The sequence below is a fragment of the Panthera pardus genome, unplaced genomic scaffold (genome assembly GCF_024362965.1).
Source record: "Panthera pardus isolate Hobbes unplaced genomic scaffold, ASM2436296v1 HiC_scaffold_6, whole genome shotgun sequence".
Classification (NCBI taxonomy): Eukaryota; Metazoa; Chordata; class Mammalia; order Carnivora; family Felidae; genus Panthera; species Panthera pardus.
Window position 1 is genome coordinate 8,309 of NW_026526991.1, and position 26,886 is coordinate 35,194.

The 26,886-nt window shown below is 55.6% G+C and overlaps 1 protein-coding gene and 1 long non-coding RNA gene across 2 annotated transcripts in view; one reads left to right on the forward strand and one right to left on the reverse strand.

The window, feature by feature from the left end:
• LOC109265230 (uncharacterized) lies at nt 1-26,037 on the reverse strand. The gene is made up of 3 exons (XR_008419499.1): nt 25,867-26,037; nt 10,171-10,299; nt 1-160 (listed from the first exon to the last, which is right to left on the reverse strand). It is a non-coding gene; the product is annotated as an uncharacterized LOC109265230 (long non-coding RNA).
• The window catches only part of CDC42EP1 (CDC42 effector protein 1), a 7,960-nt gene continuing 5,418 nt past the window's right edge, over nt 24,345-26,886 (forward strand). Inside the window, exon 1 of the mRNA XM_053894996.1 lies at nt 24,345-24,471. The gene's annotated coding sequence lies outside the window, so the exon portion shown is untranslated. The remainder of the gene's footprint in view (nt 24,472-26,886) is intronic.

The following is a 26,886-nucleotide window of genomic DNA, read 5'->3' on the forward strand; positions in this document are numbered from 1 at the left end:
GGCCTCTGTTCGGCCCCCGGCCACCCGCCAGGCAGTCTTGCCACACGAGTGAGTTCCACATCCCCACCAACACAGGCGGCAGTAAGTTGAATTCTAGCCAACCCCCTGGAGGTGAAGTGGAAACCACTTTTTCGAGTGAAGTCTCACCACGAGCCAGTTCCTAAGACAAATGAAAGGGGACGTAAAGCGAACGTAAAGCGAAAGCAAACGCTGCAGACAATCGCGACCCTAGCCACCCCAGGGACGTCGCTAAAGAAATGAGCTCAGAAATGGAGAAGCTGTGGGGACTGGGGCCAGCCTGAAATGCACTTCAGTATAGAATTAAAACTAAACAAGGGAAGAGGTTACGGCGGAAACACACACACACACACACACACACACACACACACACACACGCAGAATTCAAGTGTTATAAACGCCAACAGAGCAAAAATAATATAAACAACATTAACTGGGAAGCGGGAAGGAGGGGAGCGGGTTCAAGGGCAAGGGTCATTCCATCTTCCACCTCAAAGAGTCGGTTCATTCTGATTAAATTGAAATATGTAGTTTTGTTTTTTTTTTTCCCCATCACTCCAAATATTCCAAGGGAGAAATGAGAATGGCCGACTGGATACAAATAACCCACCCAAAGACATGCTGCTTACAAGAGACACAATTTCAGGGCGCCTGGATGGTTCAACCTATTGAGTGTCCCGCTCTTGATTTGGGGATCGAGCCCCGCGTTGGGCTCTGCAAGGACAGCACAGCGCCTGCTTGGGATTCTCTCTCTCCCTGTCTGTCTCTGCCCCTCCCCTGCTCGCGCTATAAATAAGGACATACATACATACTTACAATAAATACGATTTAAACATAAGAACACAGGGGCCCCTGGGTGGCTCAGTCGGTTGAGCGTCCGACTGCGGCTCAGGTCATGATCTCACGGTTTGTGGGATCGAGCCCTGCGTCTGGCTCTGTGCTGACAATGCAGAGTCCGCTTGAGATTCTCTCTCTCCCTCTCTCTCTCTGCCCCTCCCCCGCTACACTCGCTCTCTCGCTCTCTCTCTCTCTCTCTCTCTCCCTCTCTCAAAATAAAAAACCAACTCAAAAAGAGAAAGAAAAAAAACCTTAATGGCACTAACAGGAGGACCAGACGAACTACAGTCATGGAAAGAGACTTCAACACATCTCTCAACAACTTTATGTGAATTTAGCAAAGTCACTAATATGGGGTCAGTATACAAAATCACCTTACATTTCTGTCCACTTGCCACAAATATAAAACATTTTTAAACTGAAGCCATTAGACGCCCAGAGGATAGGATAGGAGAAAATCTAGACAGCCTTGGGTTCGGTGATGACTTTTTAGATACAACACCAAAGGTACAATCCATGAGAGAAGTGATTACTCCAAGGTGTTACTTCGTTAAAATTTAAAACGTGTGTTCTGCAAAAGACAACCTCAAGAGAATCAGAAGACAAGCCACAAACTGGGAGAAAATAGTCCTAAAGGCATATCCGATAAAAGTCTGGTATCCAAACTATACAAAACTCTTAAAACTCAACAAAAAGAAAACAGACAGCCCAGCTTAAAAGGGGGGGCAGGGACACCTGGTCAGCTCGGTCGGTGGACTCTTGATCTTGGGGTCACGAGTTACAGCCCCACGTTGGGTGTAGAGATTATTCAAATGAAAACTAAAAAAAAAAAAGAGGGGGGTAGGAGGGACAAAAGATCTGAACAGACACAGACACTGATCTCTAGGTCATGAGTTCGAGCCCCAGGTGGGGTGTAGAGGTTACTAAAAAAAAAAAAAATTAATTAACTTGGGGTATCTGGGTGGCTCAATCGGTTAAGCGTCTGACCCTTGATTTCAGCTCAGGTCATGATCTCAAAAAAAAAATTAATTAACTTGGGGTATCTGGGTGGCTCAATCGGTTAAGCGTCTGACCCTTGATTTCAGCTCAGGTCATGATCTCACGGTTCACGAGATCGAGCCCCACATCAGGCTTAGCGCTGACACGGAGCCTGCTTGGGATTCTCTCTCTCTCTCTCTCCCTCTCTCTCTGCCCCTCCCCCTGCTCACGCGCCCTCTCTCTCTCTCTCTCAAAATAAATAAATAAATATTTAAGTAAATAAATAAACTTGGGGCACCTGCATGGCTCAGTCAGCTGAATGTCCAACTGTGGCTGGGGTCATGATCTCATGGTTGGTGAGTTCGAGCCCCACATCAGGATCTCTGCTGACGGTGCAGAGCCTGCTTGGGATTCTCTCTCCCTCTTTCTCAGCCCCTACCCCACTCGTGCTCTCTCTCTCTCTCTCTCTCTCTCAAAATAAATACATAAACTCAAAATAATTTTTTAAATAATAAATAAACATTTAAAAAAAATAAAGGTGGAGTAGAGCTATATATACTGATGTTGGCTATTAATTGCTTAATTAATTAATATGGATGTGGATATGGATTAATATGATATTAATTAATTAATACGGATATTAATTACTCCAAGATATTTAAAAACAAACAAGAAGTAAAACTATTTTTTTTTAAAAGATGCGCATCAGGGCGCCTGGGTGGCTCAGTCGGTTGAGCGTCCAACTTCAGCTCAGATCATGATCTCACGGTCCATGAGTTCGAGCCCCACGTCGGGCTCTGCCCCAGCAGCTCGGAGCCTGGAGCCCGCTTCCGATTCTGTGTCTCCCTCTCTCTCTCTGTCCCCTCCCCTGCTCTCAATCTCTTTCTGTCTCTCAAAAATAAATAAACGTTAAAAAAAATTTTTTTAAAAGATGCTCAGCATATAGCACGGAACGGCACATTAAAACAATAATGAGGGGCGCCTGGGTGGCGCAGTCGGTTAAGCGTCCGACTTCAGCCAGGTCACGATCTCGCGGTCCGTGAGTTCGAGCCCCGCGTCAGGCTCTGGGCTGATGGCTCGGAGCCTGGAGCCTGTTTCCGATTCTGTGTCTCCCTCTCTCTCTGCCCCTCCCCCGTTCATGCTCTGTCTCTCTCTGTCCCAAAAATAAATAAAAAACGTTGAAAAAAAAAATTAAAAAAAAAAAAAAGAAGAAGGGCCAAAATCCAAAACACTGACAACACCAAACGTTGATGAGAACGTAGAGCAACAGGAACGCTCTTTCGCGGTTGGTTGGTGGGAATGCGGAAACGCTACAGCTACTTGGGAACACAGTTTGGCCGTTTCTAAGAAAATGAAACACAATTTTCCCATAAGACCCAGCGGGCGCACTCCTGGGTATTTACCGAGAGGAGTTGAAAATGTGAGTCCACACGAAAACCTGAGCATGGACGTCTGCGGCAGCTCCATTCACCGTTGCCAAAACTTGGAAGCAACCAAAACGCCCTTCGGTAAGTCAATGAGTAAATAAACCGTGGCATAGCCACACAATGGAATATTGTTCAATGCCAAACACAGACGAGCCATCGAGCCATGAAAAACACGAATGTATATTACTAGATGAAAGAAACCAAAGACTACATACTATAGGATTCTAAGTCTACGGCATTCTGGAAAAAAAGCAAAACTGTGGGGACGGCAAAAAGATCCGTGGTTTCCTGGGATGGGGGCAGGGGAAGGAGGGGTGAATAGACGAGCACAGAGGATTTTTAGGACAGTGAGGACTGTTCTGTGGGGTACGTGATAGCGGACACATATCATCTCACATTCGTCCAAGCCCATAGACCGTTCAACACCATGAGCAAACCCTAATGTAAACCGCGGACTTTGGGTAACAATGTGTCAAGTTGCTCGATAAACCGGGATGTTGACAGTGGGGGGAGCTCCGCATGTAAGAAACACGTGGAAACTCTCTGAACTTTCCACTCAGTTTTGCTGTGAGCCTGAAACCGCTCTACGGAAAATAAAATCTATGTTAGAGAATTAAACCAAACCATCTATGGGAGCGTCAAAAACATCACCTTCCTAGAAATACAGGTGCCTGCCATCCGCAAGTGTTCCTATGAAACTTTTGTAAGCTGAAATGCTATAAAGCGAACAACAGTTACCCTTCGTTTATATGGAAACATGTTTTAGCATTCCCAGGCCCAAAAAACCACCTCTCTTAGGCTTTGCTGATACCTTAGGACACATCTTGCTAATAGACGCACCAAATAAATCCAGACCAAGCGTCGATTTGCAGACACAGTTCAAAGCTCCGGCGGCTTGAGGCTGAGTGGGGTTCTCGGGGCAGGAGCTTGGCGGGGCCCCTCTTGCTGCCTAGGGAGCGTGCGGCCTCTGTGACGGCCCCTTGAAAAACCACCGTGGAATGCTAAAAAAAAAAAAAAAAAAAAAAACCACAGTGAGATTCCATTTCACGGCCACTAGGATAGCGGTAATCAAAATGACAAACGGTACTAAGGGCTGGCCAGGATGCGGACAAATTAGAACCCCCTCCCTCACACTGCTGAAGGCAAAAAGGGGCAGCCACGGTGGAAAAGAGTTTAGCAGGTATTTAAAGGTAGAGTTAAAATTTAAGGTAGAGTTACCACATGACCCAAGAATTTTCACTCCCAGGTATCCAATACCCAGGAGAATTGAAAAGATCTGCCCACACACAGGTTTACACGTGATGTTCACCGCGGCGCTATTTATAATCGCCCCAAAGTGGAAACAACCTAAATGCCCATCAACTGATTCGCGAATGAACAAAATGTGTATATTCGTACAATTAAATATTATTCAGCCACCAAAAGGAATGAAGTCCTGACGCACGCTACCGCGTGAATGAACCTTGAAGACGTTATGCTAAGTGAAAGAAACCAGACGCAAAAGGTCATTCGTTGTTTGGTTCCGTGTATACAAAACGTCCAGAAGAAGCAAAGCCATAGAGACAGAAGGTTCCAGTGGTTGTCAAATGCGGGGGATGGGGACAATAAGGAATGACCATTACTGGGTATGGAGTTTCTCTGGGGAGTGTTAGTAATATTCGAGAATTGGTGGTGATGACTTTATAACTTCGTAAATGTACTAAAAATTGTACACTTGAAAATGGCGAGTTTTATGGTATGTGAATTATATCTCAATTTCTCATTTTTAAAGAACAATTTTGTGTCGTTACATAAGATCTAAACGAACCGGAATTAAATAAGACCTAAATAGGGGCACCTGGGTGGCTCAGTTAGTTAAGCATCTGACTTCGGCTCAGGTCATGATCTCGCGGTTCGTGGGTTCGAGCCCCGCGTCGGGCTCTGTGCTGACAGCTCAGAGCCTGGAGCCTGCTTCGGATTCTGTGTCTCCCTCTCTCTCTGCCCCGCCCCTGATCACGCTCTCTCTCTCTCTCTCCCTCTCTCTCTCTCTCTATCTCTCTCTCTCAAAAATAAATAAACATTAAAGTTAAAAAAAAAAATAAGACCTGAATAAATTGAGGGATATATCATTTTTATGGACGAGAAGACTCAATATTGTAAACATATTGATTCTTTTCAAATTACAGTTTCAACGAAATCCCAATCAAAATCCCAAGCAGTTCCCCCCTGAAATTAACAAGCTGATTCCAAAACTTATATGGAGATGCAAAGCAAAAGTGTTTTCCCTAAAATACAAAAATAAAGAACAAGGGACACCTGGATGGCTCACTCAGTTAAGCAGCCAACTCTTCCAGCTCAGGTCATGATCTTGCGGTCATGGGATCGAGCCCCACAGTGGGCTCCATGCTGAGCAAGAAGCCTGCTTGAGATTCTCCCTCTCCCTCTCTTTCTCTCTCTCTCTCTCTCCCTCTGCCCTTCTCCCCTGTTGCTCTCTCTTTCTCTAAAAAAGAAAAAAAAAAAAAAAGAAAGGACAAAACTGAAGAACTTACTATACCAGATAACAAGAACTATTAAAAGTATAGAAACTCAGGCCGTGTGGTGTTGGTACAAGAACAAACAAACAGACTAGTGGAACAGAACAGAGTCCAGAAACAACACACACTTGATCTATGACAAAATGTCACTGCAGTGCAGAAAGATGATCTTTTCAGTAAACAGTGCTGGGTCAACTGGACAGAATTGGGGAAAACGTGACTGTGTGTGTGTGTGTGTGTGTGTGTGTGTGTGTGTGTGTGTGAAATCTCCCTCTGCCCTCCTCTTATAAGGATACATGTGGTTGTATTTAGGGCCCCACTACATAATCCAGGATAATCTCCCTATCTCAAAATCCTTAACTTAATCGTGTCTGCAAACACTTTGTCATATAAGGTAATAGGTTGCAGGGGTTAGGATGTGCACGTCTTTGGGAGCCCACTTTTAAGCCTACCACAACCCCTACCTCACACCATAAACAGAAATAAAGTCTACACCTAAGTGAGAAAGATTCAAACAATAAAGCCTTAGAAGAAAATACAAGAGAACATCTTCACGATCTTAGAACAGGCAAAGGTTTCTTAAACCGAACACAAAAGCACTAACCATTAAAATATATAGATATATATAGGGGCACCTGGGTGGCTCAGTCAGTTTAACATCCAACTTTGGCTCAGGTCATGATCTCGTGGTTCATGGGTTCGAGCCATTTGATCTCGTGGTTCATGGGTTCGAGCCATTTGATCTCGTGGTTCATGGGTTCGAGACCCACGTCAGGCTCTGTGCTGACAGCTGGGAGCTTGCTTCATGGATTCTGTGTCTCCTCTCTGCCCCTCCCCCACTCGTATTCTGTCTCTCTCGCTCAAAAATAAATAAAAAAAAACATTAAAAAAACAAAAAATTTAAATATAGATATATAGACTATATTAAAGTGAAGAAATATGTTCAATAAAAAAATATACTTTAGAAGAGTTAAAAGACAACCCACAAAGTGGGAGAGGATATTTGCAATCCACATATACAGTAAAAAGTTTCTACTTGTGGGGCGCCTGGGTGGCTCAGTCGGCTAAGCGTCGACTTCAGCTCAGGTCATGATCTCACAGTTCGTGAGTTCAAGCCCCACATCAAGCTCTGTGCTGACAGCTCAGAGCCTGGAGCCTGCTTCAGATTCTCTCTCTCTCTCTCTCTCTCTCTGCTCCTCCCTGGCTCATGCTCTGTCTCTCTCTGTCTCAAAAATAAATAAAAACATTTTTAAAAAACTTAAAAAAACAACAACACTATTTGTAACAGGCAAAAACCCGTAAACTACCCAAGTGTCTATCAAGAGTAGAATATCAAGAGTAGAAATAAAGTGTGGTGTATGCCCACACTGAAGGATCACACAGCGATGAGAGTAAATTAATGTACAACTGCAGGCAACAACGTGGGGTCCCACAAACAGGATGTCGAGCAAAAGACGCTGCAGACGAAAGAGGGTATGATCCCATTTACACAGGGAACAAAAATAGATCAACATTTGACAGGTCGAGACCGTGGTTCCCTTTGTGGGGAGTGGGAAGGAGGCCCAGGGAGGGTTCATGAGGCTTTGGGTTCCATGGCTGTATCCGGGCGCTGGCTGCATTTTGTGTTCTGTCTATATGCGCTTACAAGATATATGCGTGTGGGTAGTTACATTTCAATAGAAAATTACAGGGGCGCCTGGGTGGCGCAGTCGGTTAAGCGTCCGACTTCAGCCAGGTCACGATCTCGCGGTCTGTGAGTTCGAGCCCCGCGTCGGGCATCTGGGCTGGCTGATGGCTCGGAGCCTGGAGCCTGTTTCCGATTCTGTGTCTCCCTCTCTCTGCCCCTCCCCCGTTCATGCTCTGTCTCTCTCTGTCCCAAAAATAAATAAAAAAATGTTGAAAAAAAAAAATTAAAAAAAAAAAAAGAAAATTACACCCAGTGGGCGCCTGGGGGGGGGGGGGGGGGGAGGGAGTGGGAGGGAGCTCAGCTGGCCGAGCGTCCAACCCTTGATTTCAGCTCAGGTCCTGATCTCACGGTTGGTGGGATCGAGCCCCACCTCGGGCTCCCTGCCGACAGCGCAGAGCCCGCTTGGGATTCTCTCTTCCTCTCTCTCTGCCCCTCCCTTGCTCGCCAACTCTCTCTCTCTCAAAATAAACTTAAAAGCAAAAAAAAAAAAAAAAAAAAAAAAAAAAAGGAAATTGTACCCCAAACAGCAGATTTTACCTAGTAGTATGGATCAAATGCAGACATGTAATTAAGGGACAAAAGTAAATGCACAAGGTATATTGCATGCCACCGTGCGTTTAGAGCAGGAGGGGCGGCGGCGAATATACGCGCGTGGGCGTGTCTACGTGCACGTCTATAATCCCCCGAAGGGTGTGGAAGAAGCTGCCGTTGGCGGACTGCCTTTCCGGGGGGGGGGGGGGGCTGGAGGCCTGCGTGAAGTTTGCTCAAGTGTATTTTCAAAACTAGTAAGCTAGTTCGCACACACTTGGAAGTATTTACAGAAAAAAAAAAAAAAATGGACACCTAAAAAAAAAAGAAAAATGTTCAAAAGCCCAAAAGGGTGCCTCAGGGAAAGGCTGAGCTCTGAGTTTTGGGGGGGCGGGGGGGGGGGGATTCGGTCGGGATCAGAGAACTGCAGGGGGCCGCCTGAGGCCCGAGGGGGGTGGGGGGCTCACACGTGCACCCGGACCCCCTTTGCCGATGGAGAAACAGAGACCCAAGGAGAAGGCGGCAGCCCAGCTCGGCCCCGCCCGCCCCCATCCCGAGCACAGGTTTAGCTTCCGCTTGTGGATAGCGGCTGCGGCTTTGGAGTCAGACGGGGGTGGAAGGTTGTGTGACCTCTGGGCCGGGGTCCGCTAGCCTGAAAAGTGGCGGTAACAACCCCCACTTCCTACTGATGCGGGCAGAACCGATGGACGGGGGCGGAGCGGCCGCGGACAGCAGGAGCTCTGTAAGTGGCCGCCACTAGCCGACGGCGGGGCGGGGACCCGGCCGGAGCCTCCGTCCGCACTGCTCCGAAAGGGGCACAAGGTGGCGCCCTCCCCCCGCGCGTCCCGCGAGGTCCCAGCCTCTAGGGCGTTGGCTCCTGCAGGGACGGAGAGCAGGGGGGGGGTGGGGGGGGGAAATCCGCGTGGACTCACGCGATCGCGCACTTCTGGGCCCTGGGGGTGGAAGGGGGGAGCGACGGAGGGTGGCTCTGCTCAAGGAGGCAGGGCGGGAGGGGTTGGCCTCCCCGGAAGGAGGGAGAAGGGGAAAGACGATCCATCTGGATCTTGTTTAGGATTTTGCCCGCGGGTTGAGTGGTGGCCCCCGAAAAGATAGGTCCCGCCTGGAACCTGTGACTGTGACCTCACTTAGAGAAAGAATCTTGGCAGATGTTATCAAGATAAGGATCTAGAGATGAGATTATCTTGGACTGTCCAAAACCAATGACAAGCGTCCTTGCGAGAGCAGACACCGACCGTATGGGAACAGAAATTGCAGGGGTGCGGCCACTAGCCAAGGAGGCCGCCAGAGCTGGAAGAAGCAAGGAAGGACTCTCCCCTGGCGCCTTCGGAGGGAGCACAGCCCGGCCGGCATTTTGATTTTAGACTTCTGGCCTCCAGAACTGTGAGAGGGTTCATTTCTGTTTCAAGCCACCCTCGTTTGTGGCCATTTGTTATAACAGCCCCAGGAAATTAACACGGATGTTTAAAATCCCCCCCCCCCCCATTTGGGGCGCCTGGGTGGCTCAGTCGGTTAAGCGTCCGACTTCAGCACAGGTCACGATCTCGCGGTCCGTGAGTTCGAGCCCCGCGTCGGGCTCTGGGCTGACGGCTCAGAGCCTGGAGCCTGCTTCCTTCTGTGTCTCCCTCTCTCTCTGCTCCTCCCCCGTTCATGCTCTGTCTCTCTCTGTCTCAAAAATAAATAAACGTTAAAAAAAAAAAAAATTTAAAGAAAATAAATAAATAAAATCCCCCCCTGCTGCTCGGCCTGCGGATCCCACCCCCAGTAGCCTACAGGGTGGTACCCGAGCCCCCCACCTCCTGACCCCACTATTTGCTCCCCAGATCCCAACTCCAACCTACCTACTGCTTTCCAAACATGGGCTCTTTCATACCTCTACACTTTTGCTTTCGCTGGTGCTCTGTCTAGGGTGCCCTTCCCTATGGGTCCCCTGTAGAACTCCTATACACCCTTCAAAGCCCTCCCCAAACATCCTCTCCTAAGTATATTCGTGTATCCTGACTCCCAGCACAGCTGGGCTCCCCTCCATTCCCCTCAGCCACTGTGCTTACTCACCCATGTATCATCACAGCCAGGTCAGCTCTGGGTCCCCCACCTTCATCTCCTGCCTTCTCCAACCCCCCCTCCCACCTACTGCCCTAGCTCAGGCCTCCCCATCTCTTACCAGACCCTTGTGCCACCTCCTCGCTGGTCTTCCTGCCCCAAGCGGGTCCTCCAGTCTATCAACGCTCTTGGTGCTTCGACCTATCTTGTCACTCCGCTGCTCAAAAGCCTTCCATAGCTCCCCGCTGCCCTAAGGATGATGTCCAAAGGGAAAAAGGTACCTCACGTGCCTCTCCCCACCTCGCACCCCACCCCGGCGATGTCTAACATGCCCATGTGCTACAATGCCTCTGCGCCTTGGCATAAGCAGTGCCCTGGGAGGCCCCCTCCCTGTATAACAGGCACGCTCTGACCCACGTTCTCTGCAATAGCAATACCCACCAGTCTGCAGCGACGACAGCTAAAAACATCTTCGGACTGACTGACCACCCACCAGGTGCCCATCTAAGTGCTTTCTACGTGTGGACCCTTGGAGTTCTCATAACAACCCCGGGAGAAAAAGCACCATTACTGTGTCCACGTCACAGGTGGGAAAACTGAGGCCCAGACGGAAGAAGAGATCAGAAATGGCAGAGGTCTGCGCTGTCATTCCTCCCGGTGGGGGCCTCAGAGCTGTTGAACACACTGTTGAAGCCTCCCCTTATTCACCCCGCGGCCCCCCACCCCAGACTAATCGCTGTCCCCTCCGTGGCTTCTGGACTCTGTGCGCACACCCCTCACTGCACTGAGCGGGAGGGACCCGATGACGCGGTGGTCACCCCACCAGGAAGCACCCAAAAACCTTCTTTGCTTCCCTAGGCCCGCGGTAACCGGTGCGGGGTAAGGGCTTCAATAAACCAGAAGGGAGGAGTGAAGCACTAAATGGTTTCCAGGTCCTGGGAATTTTTTCAGCCTCCTCAAAGACAAGAATAAATTATGCACATCTCTGGAGCCAGAACTTTTGCCTTCTCCCTCCCACTCTCCCTCCTCCAACCCCCCTCCCCTGGTTTCTGGGAGGGCGCTGGGCTCTCCAGAAAACGCCCCAGGCTCTCTAGTGGCCCGTTTCCTGATCACAGACGAAACTAGAGCTTAAAGCTGGTGAATCACTAACAGTCACCAGCCAGGGCCTGTTGGGGTGTCGGGCAGGAAGGGAGAAACCAGGTGCCCCATCCACCTCCCCTCATCCTACCCCTGCCACCCCCAGCCCCGTCATCACCGTGCGAGTGACCTCCTGAGCCTCTGTAGCCTGGGCGACACCAGGTGGAAAGGGCCTAGCCCTGGGTGCAGGTGACTTTGAGCAGTTAGTTCCTAGACTGTCCCCGCTCCTCACCCCCACTCGGCCACTCCCAGGTTCCAGTGAACCTACAACCAGAACGCTTGCAAACCCGTTTCCCATCCCGGGGCTGGCGACTCACTGAGGACACCCAGGGAGGTGCAGCACCCCCATTTGAGAGGTAGGGAACCCACCTCAGGGAGAAGGAACTCCTGAGCACCCACAGGAGGTAAGGAGGACACGGGAAGCTGCATTCCAGCTCTCCGCCTGCCAGAGGGGTTTAAAGCAAGACCAGCCATTTCTTGATTCAAAGGTCCTACTCTTAAAAGGACAAAGTAGGGGTTCCCAGCTCCTGCCCCAAGAGTCTAGAAGCCGCTTGTCAAGTGTTCCAGGGGCTGGAGGCAGGTCAATAAGATGGGAGCGATTCTAATTACCTACATCTCACAGGATTGTTGTGAGACTCCTATGAATAACATAGAAAGGGTTTAGAGCCGGTGATGCAATACTCTCCAAACTGTAGCTGTTTTTTTATTATTTTTTTTAAATTTTTTAATCTTTATTTTTTTGAGAGGGAGAGAGAGAGAGAGACAGAATGTGAGCAGGGGAGGGGCAGAGAGAGAGGGAGACACAGAATCTGAAACAGGCTCCAGGCTCTGAGCTGTCAGCACAGAGCCGGACGCGGGGCTCGAACTCACGGACCGTGAGATCATGGCCTGAGCCAAAGTCGGACGCTTAACCGACCAAGCCACCCAGGCGCCCCTGTAGCTGTTTTTTTAAAGGGTCTTTTGAAGGACTCCCTTCCCAAGAAGGAGCATGTGGAGTGAATCCTTGTCATCAGAGAGGAATGCTCCCCACACCTGTCAGGGAGAAGCTCAGGCCTGGGGCCTCCTTATAAATCCTGAGACTTGTCCCCCGTCCCCCCCCCACCCCCCGCCAGGTCAGAGTCCGGGGGCGGGAAGCTGATATCTTTAATAAGGGCCCCAGGGGTTCCTTGAATCAGCCAAGTCTGGGATCCCAAAAGAGTTGAGAATTCAAGTCACTTTTTGAAGATGCTTCTGGTTAACACACCTTCCTCCCACCTGTCACCCTGTCCTTGGGGGAAAACCAACTTTCTCTTGTTCCCAATTAGTAATACCACTATTCGTAAACTGGTCTAAGCCCTCCCTCGGGCCAGGTGCTTTGCTAAATTAATTCTACCCACCAACGGCCTTCTGAGGCCGGTTCTCTCTTTAGCCCCATTTTACAGAGGCGGACACTGAGGCCAGAGACCTAGGTCCCAAGGTCATAGAGCTGGAACTTGGAAGAGCCAGGGCTCTATTCGCCGCCACAGTGTGGCCCGTGCCAATAGCCCCAGGTCCTCTGAGAAGGTGCCTAGATGCCCCGGGGCAATTCTCTCGGGAGCCTGTGGCCTCTCTGGGTGGCTGCACAGAGCTAGAGGCCAAGGTCTCAGTCCCAGTCTCCAGGACCTTCTCTTCACCATGGCCACGTACCCACACCGAATCCTGCTGGTTCCTTTACCGGACTCCCCTCCGCCTCCTGGACGAGGGCAAAAGCGGGTGCTCCAGAGCCAAGGAAAGTCCAGGCTTTGAGGCACCCCCCACCCCACACGATCTCCCCTCACTCCCTCACCTGCTTTCTCCAGCCCCATCATGTCGCTAGCACCTCTCTAGAAGGGCAGTGCCTTTGACCAGGCTGGTTCCTGGGTCAGGCACACCGTTTCCTGCCTGATGGTAGACTTCCATGTTGAGAGGCGGCCTCCTCCAGGAAGCCCTTCCTGACTGCCGGCTCTGGGTTAGCTGGCTTCTCCGTGCCCCCACCACTGTCTAGAGGATGACTGCCTCAAATAGTCATGACCTTGTGGCTGAAGGATCCATATCTCCAGGTACTCTAAGCTGGCCGGGAAGGGGGCGTCTGGCAGAGACAGAGGACAGGTGTCGCTCACCTCCTTCTGGGTTAGGGAGGGAGGGCAAGAGGGACAGGGCCAGTCTCCCTGCCCTGCCTCTTCCCCTGGCCGTGACCTCCAGGCCCTGGGTCAATACCTGTTGGGCAACCAAAGGACAGATTGGGAGAGGCTGACTGGTGGGGGAGGAGGGCGGGGCTGTTTGCTTCCTGAGGGGCAACTTTGGCCAGCTCCTCCCCTCCACCTGACCCCCGGCGGCACCTGTGCTCTGCTCGGACCTGGGACTTGGAACGTGGAGGGATTCTGTGAGGTGTTGAAGACTTGTCTTGGTCTGAGGTCTCTCCAGTGGTCCTGAGCCTCCAGGCAGCCCCCGCCCCACCCTCCGGAGACGGTGAAGGAAAAAGAAGGCTGACGGAGTTGCTGGCCCGTGGCCCTTGCCCACAGATGAGAGACTGTGGCTGCCAGAGGCTGGTCAAGCCAGAGCTTAAGTCTTGTGGCCCCCGCGGGGCAGGATGGGGTCTGGCCTCCTCCCTCCCGGCTCCCACAGCCCTCCCCTATCCAAGCAAAGGGAGGGCCCTACGGTTGGGGGAAGAGAATGGGGCGTGTCGTCCAGACTTGGAGGGGGCTGTGCCCTGGAGCCACGGATGCTTCCTGCGGACGTTCGGGACGTCGGACTCCCACATTCCTGGCCATTCCAAAGACTCCTCACTCCTCCTCCCTTCTCGCCTTCCCCAGTGTAGGGGGAGGGCAATGGCCTGGGTCTGAGCTAGCAGCGTGGGGCCTCTCGGGGGAGGGACTGAGGTCTGGGCTAGAGGGGCTGCTGCCCGGGAGTCCTGTCCCCGGCACCGCCCCAGGGGTCCTTATGATTCTCATAAACAGGAAGTCCCCCCCCCCACCCTCGCAGACAGGCCCCTGTGTGTACCGTGGCCGGGCTCTGAAGGCCCAGCGGCCCTTGACCTCTCCGGCTGCTTCCTGTTAGCTGGGCCAGAGGAGAGAGAGGGAGACAGAAATGGCCTGAGATGGGGAGAGGCCTGAGGGAGTGTGAGAGCAGAGAGGAGCACAGTGAGGCTGAAGGGTCAGAGCACATAGTAGGCACTCGAGAAGTAACATGCCCTGGGCTGCGGTTGGATAGGGAGGAGAGGGACCCCCCGCCCCCGGGGAAAACAGCACAGTTAGAGAGAGGCTGGACCTTCCCACCCCGGCCCTCACTGAAGCCTAGCACATAGTAGGTGCACAGAAAGTATGTGACACCTATGTTTCGGATAGGCAGGGAGGGGGTGCTCTTGGGGGACAGCACTACTGGGGGAAGGGGACAAAGGGGCTCCCCCGGCCCGGCTGCGCCCTGTGGGTGGACAGCCCCCAAGACTCAGCATCCCATTGTCCCTGTCTGGCCCCCACCCCACCCCATCGCTGGCTGGGCCAGGCCACTGTCTCAAGGCCCTTTATTTTTAAAATCCCTGCGGTGTTCCCACCCCAAACCGAAGGAGCCGTGCCAGCCACAGATCCGCCTGCGGCCTGGGCTCAGGGCCCAGAGGCGCTGGGGGTGGGGCATCCGGCCACCCCGCAGCTGCCGAGGCAATTCCGGGAGGACTTCTAGGCCAGCCAGCCTGCCGGGCAGAGTAAGGAGGCCCCTGGGATGCCCCCACCCTGGGCCCAAGGTGTCAGCCCAGAGGCCCCCTAGGGCAGCCACCAGATTTGTGTGTTAAGCCCAGGGGCATGCTCTTCTAGACAGCGTATCTTGTCTCCCCAAATTCCACCAAAAACGTGTGTGTGTGCCGCACCTACTGTGCGTCAGGAAGGAGGCACAGGCTCGACCTTGTGGGGGTGACAGGTGGGCCAGTTGTGAAGCAGTTGTGGAAGAAGTCCCCAGCTCCCTCCAGGCTGTGTGGCCTTGGGCAAGTTATTCAGCCTCTCTGAGATCAGGCTCCTCCCCCGTAAGATGGGACAATGATAGATACCACAAAAGGCTGTGGGCCATCTCACACGCACCAAGACAGTCATGGGACCTGTCCTCATGGAGCTTAATGTCCTGGGGCGGGGGGGGGGGGGGGGGAGGGAAGGAGGCAGAGGGGGGCCCCTGTATGAACAAGGTCACGGCAGTCACTCAAGACATGACGCAGAGGCACAGAAAGGAGGGTGCTGGTGGGATCAGGGGCGGGGGCAGAAGTGAATTTAGAGGAGCGGTCTTGTAGGCTTTGGAAGAGGTGACTGGGGGCTGAGAAGGAGGCAAATTTTCACTCATCTTGGGGAAGAGGGTTCTGGGCCGAAGGAATAGCGGTGCAAAGGCCCTGGGGCGGGAATGACCTGAGATAATGGGTAGGGAAGGACTTTGCAGACTCTCCAGGGCTGTGCACTTGGCCTTCCGAGTGGTATTGTTATTGTCATTATGTCAAGTATGGGGAGGAGACAGGAATGTCAGGCAGACTCAGGCCAAGGCTGATAGCTGTCCCTGAATCCCTTCCCCTTGGCTTCCTCCACCTAGAGAATGGCAGGCTGGCCATGTGCGTGGGCCCTTGGACTACAAAGGGCGTTCACTCTGGCCCAACTCGTTTTCCCCTTTGAGCCTCCCAACAGCTATGAGGTAGGGCAGGCAGGGTTTATTATCCCTGTATCCATTTGATGGATGGGGAAATTGAGACAGGGGGTGGGCCCAGGACGGTGGTGGTGGCTTGCTGAGATCACCTAGCTCATTAATGGCAAACCTGAGCCATGCGCCCAAGTAGCCTGGTCCCCGGGCTAGTCTATTCACCCTGCAGTGGCTCCTGGGGTCCCCCACCTTGACCACCTCCCCCATCTCCTTACCTCCCCCCCCCCCCCAGCATCTATTCCGGCACCCACAGAGCGGCACACAGACTCCACCAGGAGGTACCAGCCTCCCCCCCCCCCACCCCCAGGCTCTAGCCAGAGAAGAATGCAGCCTGACCCTCCCCGTGGGAGCTCTGGCCAGAGGCCTTGGCAGAGGAGAGGCGGGCTGAGTCAACAAGAGGTTGGCAGGGGCTCAAGCTGCCCACCGAGGTGGAGTCAGAGACCTACATACCCATACCCCATACCCCATCCCTCGCTCTCCATGCCACCCGCCCTGCTCCTGGTCTGGGCACCAGCCAGCCCAGTTAACCCCTGCAGGCCTGACAGAGGAACGGCCTGGTGGTAAGAATCCATCGGGGCGCCTGGGTGGCTCAGTCGGCGAAGATTCCGACTTCGGCTCAGGTCACGATCTCACGGTGTGCGGGTTCGAGCCCCGCATCGGGCTCTGTGCTGACCGCTCGGAGCCTGGAGCCTGCTTCGGATTCTGCGTCTCCCTCTCTCCCTGCCCCTCCCCCACTCGTGCTCTGTCTCCCTCTGGCTCAAAAATAAATAAACATTAAAAAAAAAAAAAAGCTTAAAAAGAATCAATTGATCGGTCACCCTGCAGGGAGGTGCTGTGGGACCTCAGGTAGGTCACTCCACCTCTCTGGGCCAGTGGCCTCACCCGTGAGATCCTCTGCTTACCCCTGAGGATGTTGTTGGAATCTTTATGAATGAATAAAGGTCATTCTGCACATAAAAGTGTACCAGCCACTGTGTCTCTCCTCTGCGAGCTGGAGGAGGGATTCCTGGGTTCAAAGGCGAGAGTGGCGCCCCATTGCCAGGGCCAACAAGCAGGTGCTTAATAAGTACTTGCTGTGATGTGACCACTGAGTCCGTGGAATGACTCAGGAAAGTACGAGAAGCCTAAACATCTGTGATCGTCATGACACCCCCCCTCCCCCGGCCTGTGTTTGCAAAGCTCCTTCCCTAGGCATCTTCTTTGATCACGGGCATTATTATTCCCATTTCACAGAGGAGAAAACTGAGGCCTGGGGAAGCCAAGGAACTGGCCCAAGATCCGCAGCTTGGGACAAATTGGAACCAGGCCTTCTGACTCCCAGGCAGACATTTGGAAAGGGGGAACCTCTGGGGGCATCTGGGTATAGCACCAGGAGGTGGAAGGAGGAACGGTGAGCAGGGGTTACAGAGAGTTGATTTCTGTTCCGTTTCAGAGAGAAGTTCTTGACCGGCAGAGCTGTCCTCTTGGGGTGAGCTCCCAGGGACCAGAAAAGTAGTGGGTACGACCCATCAGTCAGGGATGCTTCTGAGCATGTCCAGCCCCACGAGGGTGCGTGTGTGGCACGTGAGGTTCCTTCCCACATACTGAGACTGACGGAACAGGGTCTCCTGGGGGGCTCAGAGCCTTTGCCCTCGAGGCAGCAGGGCACTGGGGACACTGCGGGCATGGGCTCGAATCCAGTGGGAACACTTCCAAGCTGTGAGAGGTTGAGGAAGTAACTTTACCTCCTCGGCCTGTTCCCTCGCCTGCGGAATGGTGCTGCGCGGACCACAGCAAACACAAGCACCAAGCCCGGAGCTCCAACTCGAGTCTGACGTTTAGGAGGTGCTTAATTAATATTCCCCTGGCTTCTGATGATCGCCCTCTGGCCATCCATCCAGGAGAGGCAGGAAGAAACCAGGAGCTAAGAAGCAGCGGCAGGGAGGAGAATCATTGGGTGAACCCAAGACTCAGAGCCAGGACCGCCGGGTTCGATTCCCAGCTCCGTGGGAACAGGCAGGTGCCACGAACGAGTTGCCTGTCTCTCCTCTGTAGACCGCGGATGTGAATGCCCTTCATCAACCAAAGGCGGCCAGCTTTTGCTAGAAGAAAATAGATGGACCCACGCACCCAGGAATGAGCCTCTAGGGTGAGGAAGGAGCCCCCAGCCCCATCCAGACAGGGCCACACGAAGCCCCAAGGGCCGGGCTAGGCCGGGGGTGGTGGGGGGGGATGCTGGAGATGGTCAGGCCAAGGCAGCACTGGCCTCCAGCCCACGGGCCTATCTCGCCTATCTCTCGGGCCAGGCTGGACGGCAGAGAATGGGCTATTGTCTCTGCTCCTCAAATACTTTTCCTGTCCCCCTGGCCCCTCCTCTCTCCACACCCAGCCCCCAACATCGAGAACAAAGGTCTCCGGGAGGACCCCTCCTCACTGCCTTTCCATCCAGGCTCCTGGACGCCTGGCCCAGCTCTGGAGAACCTGGCTCCATCACCCCTGGGACGACAGGGTCACCTGGCCCTGACCCTGTCCCTCCCCGCCTCCTGCAACGACAGACGCCTCAGACCCCCCCCACCCTCGCCTCCATCCATCCACCTGACTGTCCTCCTCAGGGGTGGGGCTGGAGGAACTGACCCTACATCCTTCCTAGTCCCCGAAGCAACTTCTTGTCCTGTTCTCCCAGAGAAAGGGAGCCTCGTGCCTGGGGGCGGGGGGCTGGGGGGGCCGGGGGGGCGGGGAGGCCCTTCCCCGCCCCCATTTCCCTGTAGAGCAGTGAACAAGGAATCAGAGCTGAGTTGGCCTGGAAGGGTCCAGCTGAGAAAACTGTTCCATACGGCCAGCCCCGTCCCCAGAGGCGTTTCCGGCCCTGACAGCTGCCTGCCTCCGGGAGCCACGCTCTCCCTCTGGGCCTCACGGCCACACCCTCCAAAATACCCTTGGGATTAACTGCCATCCTGACCCCACTGCTCCCAACAACCCACTCACGCCCAGGCATCACCTCCAGAAAACAGCCGGGGCCGGGCGGCCAGGGACTAATCTGCCATCACCTTGTCCTCCGGCCCCACGCCAGCCGCGGGCCGGGCCCCGATTCCCCTCATTACTCAGCTGTCACTCCAGCTGACTCCCCGTGGGGCACACACACCCAGCCTGGCTCTCCTGCCTTCGGCTTCGCACAGCTGCACGCGTCCGTCCGCCTCTTCCAGGGAGCCTTCCTGGAAGCCCTGCCAGGTCCGTGCTCGGTCTGAGCCTTGTCTGTCTGTGAGCCTGTCTGTTTCATCATATCGGGCTGGGAGCTGGCACACAGTAGGTACTCCACAGATGCTCACCCACACTGAAGGCGGCCACGGGGTGTGTGGCTGCGGGGACTGCCAGCTCTCCGGCGGACCGGCTGTGCAGCCCTGTGACAAGGCCTGCCCTCTCTGGGCCTCAGTGTCTCCACAGCCCTCTGAGGCCCTGACACTCCACAACCAGTGTTGACTCTTGGGGCTCTGCTGTAAAGAGGAAGGAATGGGAGGGCTGCAGTTTCCTTCCAGAAGGGTCTCCATCCCCTGGCTCCCTCAGACCACATTCCTGTCCTCAAGGTCAACCAGGGGAGAAAAACTTGGGGCTAGGTTGCAATCTAGTCTGTTAATGAGGAAACCCCAACAGGGATCCCAAGGCACCCCACTCCTGAGGGCAGCCATCACGGGGGGGCAGAGCAGTGGCCCGGGCTAGCCCAGGCCACACTACAGAGGGCCCGGCGTTCAAGGCCTCTCTCCCATCCTCCATAGTAGACCCTTCCCAGCTCATCCCCTACCCTCCTGAGCCCTGTCCTCTCCCCAGCTTACCTGCGGGCAATCTTACCCCAAGATACAAAGCCCAGCTCAAATAGCACCTCCTCCAGGAAGCCTCCCTAGACCTCCTCCATTAGTCCTCTGGCTCCCTGGCCCCTTCTACCACTGTTTTGGCCCTTCATCCCCACCAGGATCCTGGCCTATATCTTCCCTCCCAGACCAGAAGTCTCTGGAGAGTAGGAACTACACTCCTTACTCACTGCTGCCTCCTCACAAGGTACCTCAACCTAGGGCCTGACCCACAGAGGGAATTTACTTCATACGTGTTCAATGAAATCACCTCCAGGGGAAAGGAGGATGGTTAACAATAGTGATCTCGCTACCCTTTCCTGACCATTAGTTACAGGTCAGGCAGTGAGACTTACGGCTCATCAGAGACGACACAGATGAGGCCCGGGCAAAGTGGCCTGTCCAAGGTCACTCTGCTGGGGAGAGGCAAAGCCGGGATTTGGACTCAGTTTGTGTAACTTACAGGTATCGCGTGGGCGACAGTCTCCTTGGCCCCATTGCCGGTCTGCCATACAAACTCCCTCGAGAACCCAATGCTGTCGCCTCCCCCTGCAATGCCTGTGTGTGTCCGAGCCCCTGCCAGGGGTCTAGCCCACAGGGACTCTCCCTAGAGTGGTCCCAGGAGGAGGGCACCTGCCCTGATGGTGGCGGCAATCCTAGACAAGGACTCCTCTCCTACGCCGTGACCATTCGTTCCCCAAACGCGCCAGGAGTACAGACATCACCATCTCGTGGGAAGATTCACAGATACCAATATGGAGGATGGAGCAGGTGTAGAGGAGAGGATCTCCTCTGAAGGAGGATCTCCAGGAGGAGGGGACATTTCAAAGGAGCCTTTAAGGATGTTTTGCCCAAGGGTGACCCGCTGAAGCAGGTGAGTGAGGTCTGTAAGTGCGAGAGAAAGGAAGACGTGCCCAGAGACCCGTGAAGGTCAACAGAGGCCAGGTGGGAGTCAAGGCCGGCGCTTCATCGGAAGGACGGGGAAAAGAACGGGTGAATGCATGAAGGGACAGGTGGGTGAGCCAATGGGTGTGGGTCAAAGGATGCTGGATGGAAAGAATGGGTGGGTAGACACACAGGCGTATAAATGGATGGGGGTGGAAGGATGCATGGGTGAGGACAGACGGGTGGAGGGGTGGATGAATGAACGGACGGGGGTGTAGGCAGTGGGTCAACGGAAGTAAGAAGTAGTTAGGTGATTGGATGGGCGTGGGTAGGAGGTCAACGAATGGGTAGGTAAATAGATGGGTAGAGGGGGAGTTAGACGCAGAAGTAGGAGTGTGGGCAGTGTGTGGAAAGACGGGTTGGTAATTGCATCCATGGGCGGACGGACCCCTGAACACTCAGGAGAGAGAAGACGGGGAAGACCAATCAATGGGCCAGTGAGCATCGGCTCAAACTGCCCAGACCCCCACCCAGACGTCGGGAGGGAAAGGGTACCTGCTCCGCTCCCCAGGGAGAGGCCGGGATGAGGGCTGACGGGTACGGCCAAGCCAACTCACTCAGCTCCAGGATCCCACTCCAGACCTCCCTGGAGCCGGGTGGACAGCCGGTAGCATTACTTGAGTCCCCAAGGGGGAAGTGCCCCGCTCTAGCTGTGTCCTGCTCTAGCTCCACAGAGGTCTCCCTGCCCAGAAACTGCCTCCTTCCCATAAGCCCTAAGCCTCAGCCCACCCGGTCTGCAGGGGTGAGTGGAGGGGGCAGCTGAGCTCTGTGATTAGGCCGAAGGAAGGGGCCCGGTTCCTCTAGGACAGAGGAGGAGCTAGGGGCTCCCAGTAACTCGCTGGGAGACATTTGTTCTGCATTTTACACGGTTATTATGGCTCCCCAGGGTTAACCCCTGCGCTCCTGGCCACCGCCCCTCCACAGGGAAGGGAAAGGGACCACGAGAAATCAGTGGAGGACCAAAGCACGGGAAATGGGGGACTGCCCATCCCTGCAGCCTTCACAAGGGTGCCAAGACCCCTCCACTCCTCCCATTCTCCAGAGGGGCACACTGAGCTGGATCAGTCTCCGTGGAGAGGGTATTTCAGTCTGGAGAGAGGCTTTGAACAAAGGGAGAGCTGCTCATAGCGTCAATTTACCCGTCTGTAAAATGGGGCAAAGAAGTCCTGACTCATGGATTGCTCCACCGTGAGTTAGTGGAGACAGAGTGCCTGGCACCTTGCGGGAAGGTTCTCAGGCACTGGTCCCCCGCCCCTGGCTGGGAGTTGGAGAGGACGGAGCCAGCGTGCGGTGGGTGGTAACCGTTTCCGCTCAGACTGCTTTCTCAGCCATCTCCGGGCTGGCAGCAACTAGCAGATGCCCGTGCTGGCATTATACCCATTCTACAGACAGAAGAAACTTGAGGCTCAGAGAAGCCAAGTGACTCGCCCACAGTCACACGATGCCTGGGAAGCCGCCGGGCCAAGATCTGAGGTCAGGGCCTTTGCCACGGCACTAAACTGCTTCCTTGAAGGCCAGCCGTTCTGGGGACCCTCTGACTAGAACCACCAAGTAATGTATCGTCTAACCAGGTCACCTTCGAGAGTGAAAGACTTGTTAATAATTATGCTGGGACCGACCTGGGCAAACAGGGAAGTATGGCCATCCTGCCACAGCGGGAGGCTTTGGGCAAGTCATTACACTTCTCTGCAAAGCGGACACGAGGGCGGGATTGTCGCTATGGGGCTCTCACGACGACTAAATGTCACAGTGCCGGTAAGAGACTGGAAGGCCCGGGGTTCATTCGATGTTCAATAAAGGCAGGTTATTACTAACGCTGTTAGTGACAGTGGCCACTGGTCTCTGGCTCCATCACTGCCCTTCCAGTCCATTCTTGGCTAAGAGTAAGACCGTCCAAGTACACATCTGAGGGGCGCCTGGGTGGCTCAGTCGGTTAAGCGACCGACTTCGGCTCGGGTCACGATCTCGCGGTCTGTGAGTTCGAGCCCCGCGTCGGGCGCTGTGCTGACAGCTCGGAGCCCGGAGCCTGCTTCGGATTCTGTGTCTCCCCCCACCTCTCTCTGCCGCTCCCCCACTCGCGCTCTGTCTCGCTCTCTCAAAAATAAATGTTAAAAAACAAAAAACAAAAATACACATCTGACTCATGCCACCTGCTGGCTTCCCCATCCCGGCTGGGGCGAGGCTGAACACCTAGCCCAAGGTTAAGCCCCCAACACCTGGCCCAGTTCTCTCCTAGCCCTTGACTGTGCTCCCCACCATCCCTGCCCTTCTTCCTCACCCATGCTCTGCAGCACCCCTGAGACCATCCCCAATTCTCTCCAGGACAAAGCCCCTCCAAGCCTGAGCTCTGACCGACGGGCGTCTCAGTCCCACAGCTGTGCCACTTGAACAAGTGCCGGAATTCTTTGTGCCTCAGTTTCCCCACCCGTCCATCTCTCCAGCTGGGGAAATAACCCCGTCCCTGGGTGGCAGGAGCATTCAGGGAACCGCTGAAAGAGGCCCAGCGCTCCGTGAGCAGCCAAACCTTGTCTCCTCCCCCTGTGTGTCAATATGGCCCTCGTCTCCAGCCAGGACAGCATTCAGAGGCTTTCCGCCAGCCGCGCCTGCCTCCTCCATGTGGATCCTTAGCTCTGAATCTTTGCTTGGGTTGGCTCCCCATACGACACAGGCGTGTGCACTCCTACGGCCCTCCCCCTGCCTATGTGTCCTTTACAACTTAAGTCAGGTATCACCTTCTCTGGGAAAACTTGTCGGGCCCCTCCACTCCCCTGCAGGCTGTTAGGGGTGTCTCCGGGCAAGGACAGCCCCCAGGATTTTCTGCCTGTCCCCAGGGAGCTCACAGTCTGAGGGGAGTATCCGAGGAGGGCAAAAAAAAAAAAAAAACATGAGGCAGGGATCAGAGCCCTGTCTCCCCTCCTTGAGGGTGACACAGGTGCCCGTGCATAGCTGCCCCTGCCCCTCCTGGGTAGGGTTTCGGGGAGGGGGGTGCGCAATAATGCTTTCTAAACCCATCCATCTGAGGTGTGATCTCATCTACCTGTTCCGCAAGCCTCCTAGGTGCTGACAGAGCAGAGAGCACTTAAGAACGTGACCTCCGATGCCTACTGTTATTATCTTATTTTACAGATGGGAAACCGAGGCACAGCAAGGCTAAGCAGGGGCTAGGGCAGGCTGGGAAACCAGGCTGTGGGGTTCTAGGGCCCCCCGTCCTTGACCACCACACCACCCACCACTCCGCAAGTAGCCTGCTGTGGTCTGCGCCCCCGACGCCCCTGCGGCCTGTAGAGGATTGAGAGCCAGGTGGACCGGGAGAAAGACAGCGGGCATCCCAGCGTGGAGAGCTCAGGGTCCAGGCGAGTCTTTCCGGCATTCAAGGCCCCGGGCGGGCTTCTGGGTTCTCCCAAACTCCCACAGGGAGCGGCTGGAGAGCGCAGGAGCCGGAGTTGTCAGGTCACGGAGCCCCAAGGCCACGCGGGGCGCCGGTAGGGGGAGGGGTGGCCGCACACGACCCGAGTCGCCTCGCCGGGGCTTCCCCGCACGTTCGGCGGCTCCCCGCCCCGCCAGCCCGGCGCCCCCGCCGCCCCCCTCCAGCTCCCGCCGCCACTCGGGGCGGCCCGATCGGTGCCCCGGAGGGGGCCCGGCCCCGCCCGCAGGCGGGAGGGGCGAGGCGCGGGGAGGGAGCGCGCCCACACCCCGCCCCCGCCCCCGGAGCCAGCCCGCGGAGCCCGCGGCCAGGGCGGCGCAGACCGGCCCAGCCACTCGCCCGGGCTGCGCGCCGGGACGCGCCGCCGCCGCCCGGGCCGACGCGCCCGCCCCTCGGCCCCCGGCCCCGGGCCCCCGGGGCTCGCGGAGCGAAGGTAACAGCGCCCCCCTCCCCCGGGTGGGCGTGGACGCCGGCGGGACGGTGGGGGGGGACCCGGCACCCTCTTAGGCTCCCGGGGACCGGACCGGGGAGGGGGGGGGGGGGAGGGAGGGAGGAGGCCAGCCTGCCCAAGGCGCCCCGGGTGCCAACAGGAAGGCCCGTCGCGCAGGGCGCGGGGACCCTCCGAGTTTGGGGGTGGTTTTGCAAGGTCCCGGGCGAGCGGAGGGGCGCAGAGCACTGGAGCGGGCGAGCGGTAAAGCCGGCTGCGGGAGGAGGGGGCGCGCGGAGGGCCGTCTACGCTCCTTCCTGCCCTGGGAAAGGAAGGGAAGGAACGGGGAGGGGGCGAAAGTGCCGGAATGTCGGGCCCCTTGGCGAGGCCGGCGCGGAGAGCGGGAAGTGGGGGGCGGGAGGGACCGCAGGGGAGATGGACCAGGCACCCTGCCCCCTCCCCAACCGCCGCATTCCAGGCCGAGCAGGGATGAGGTCATCCCGTCCGGTTCCCCTCGGGCCACGACAGCCGGCTGTCCCTTCTCCCCTCCCCCGTGGAGCGACCCTCCCCATCCGAACTCCTTGCCTCCCAGAGGGAACGTTTTCTGGCCAAAGTCTTTCCCGGACTTCCAATCTCGACCGGCCTCGACATTGTTCTGTTCTTGCCTCGACCACGCAAGGTCCGCCCAGCTTGAAGCCCATTTGCTAGCCCGGGAAACTGAGGCCTAGAGAGGCGGTGGGACTACCCCCCGAGGCCGCAGCAAACGCGTTGGGGGGGGGGGGGCTGGAACCCAGGACTGTGCGACACTTGGGCCGCGGCCCTCCCGCCTCACCGAGTGGAGGGCTTGGGCTCTAACCTGCTTTCCTCTTACTCCCCCATGGCCCCTGGTGCTCCCATCTAACCCCTCAGAGTCCTGTCCCAGGGTCCGCGCTGCCCCTGCAAACAGCTTGCTGCCCCTTTCTGGCCTCACTTTGCTCCTGTCTCCACCTTGACCGGGTTGGGGGATGGGGTGTGCCTTCCAGGGGTATGAGAGGCCCCAGGGACTTGACGTTTTATTCCAGGGCCATAGCAGCCCTCATCCAGGCACCGTCATGCTGTCCAGCGGTCTGGGATGTTAACCAGCTGGACACTGGTGGGGAAGGGGCTGTGTGCGTGTGAGTGGCCTCCTGGATGACAGGTGGTGAGCTGGCAGGCACCAGTACCTGGGGTGACCCCCAGGTGAGCGCAGGGGTGCAGCCGCCCCAGCCTCTGCCCCCTCCCCCAATGTCAGACAGCCCCCAGCCTCCTCTGAACCACAGGTGCCTCCACAGCGGCCCCTGTCGGCCTCTCCTAACGTGCGGTCCCTGCCCTCAGCCTCAAACCCTGTCCTTGCGTCATTACCACCATTGAGTAACCTCTTACCAAGTGCCCCTGCCTGACTGTCTTCTGTAGGGTAAATATGAGGACTGCTAGGACTCCCAGGCCGCTTGGTGACCACTCTTGCCTGGTCACCGGCACCAAAGCCGCACAGCTCAGCCTCCTGCTTCCCAGGCCTGCCCTTCTGGAGCTCGGCAGCTGGGCATTGCCTCCTGCCACAGCTGTTCCCCCGCCCCTCGCCCCGCCGCTGTGGTCCTATCCCTCCCCTGGCATTTACTAGTGATGGTGACAGAATCCTGGGGAGGCTGCCAGCCACACCACTTTTTTTTTTTCTTGCTCTGTGACTCGGGGCAAGTCGGTCCCCTTTTCTACGCCTCATTGTTTTCACCTGTAAAATGGGTGTCATGCGCATCAACAGGGAGGTAGGCTTTGCACCAGGACGCCTGGAGCCCTTCTTCCTCCAGGGCCAGATGGGACACACCTGATTGCCAGCGATACCCTGAAGTCAGTGTCAGGTGCCAAATAGCTCCCACCAAGGACGCCCAGAGTCAGAGATGTTCGTGTTCATATGTTGGATTTGAACCAGGGCCACCTGACTCCGGGACCTGGGGGTTTAATTACAGCACCTTCCGCTCTTCCCGCTCCTTTTGGAAAAAAACCAGATTTCGATGCTGTTATTGTTTCCCACGTGGGAAAACGGGTCCCCAGTAGCACTGCCCTGTCCTTGGCCCCACCACCCGGCAGTGTCTCTCTGTCGCAGCGGGCAAGGTGGAGAGGTAAGGAGAGACCTTTCAGAGGTGCCCAGGGGCACTGGGGAGGTGGGAGCGTCGCAAGACTGGAGCAGAAGCTGGTCTCGAGAGTTAAGGCGGTCATGGGGATTAGGTGGGGGCCAGAGTCCTCTCGGTGGAGGGAAGAGTGGCTCCTTCAAGGTGGACGCTGGGAGAGAGGTGGGTGGAGCCACACGGCAGACACAGTGGCCCCTCACGTGGCATTCAGAGTGACGCCCCCGCCCCCGGCCCGTTCCTTTCCCGCCCAGAGATTCATCCGTCGTCTCTGCAGAGCTAG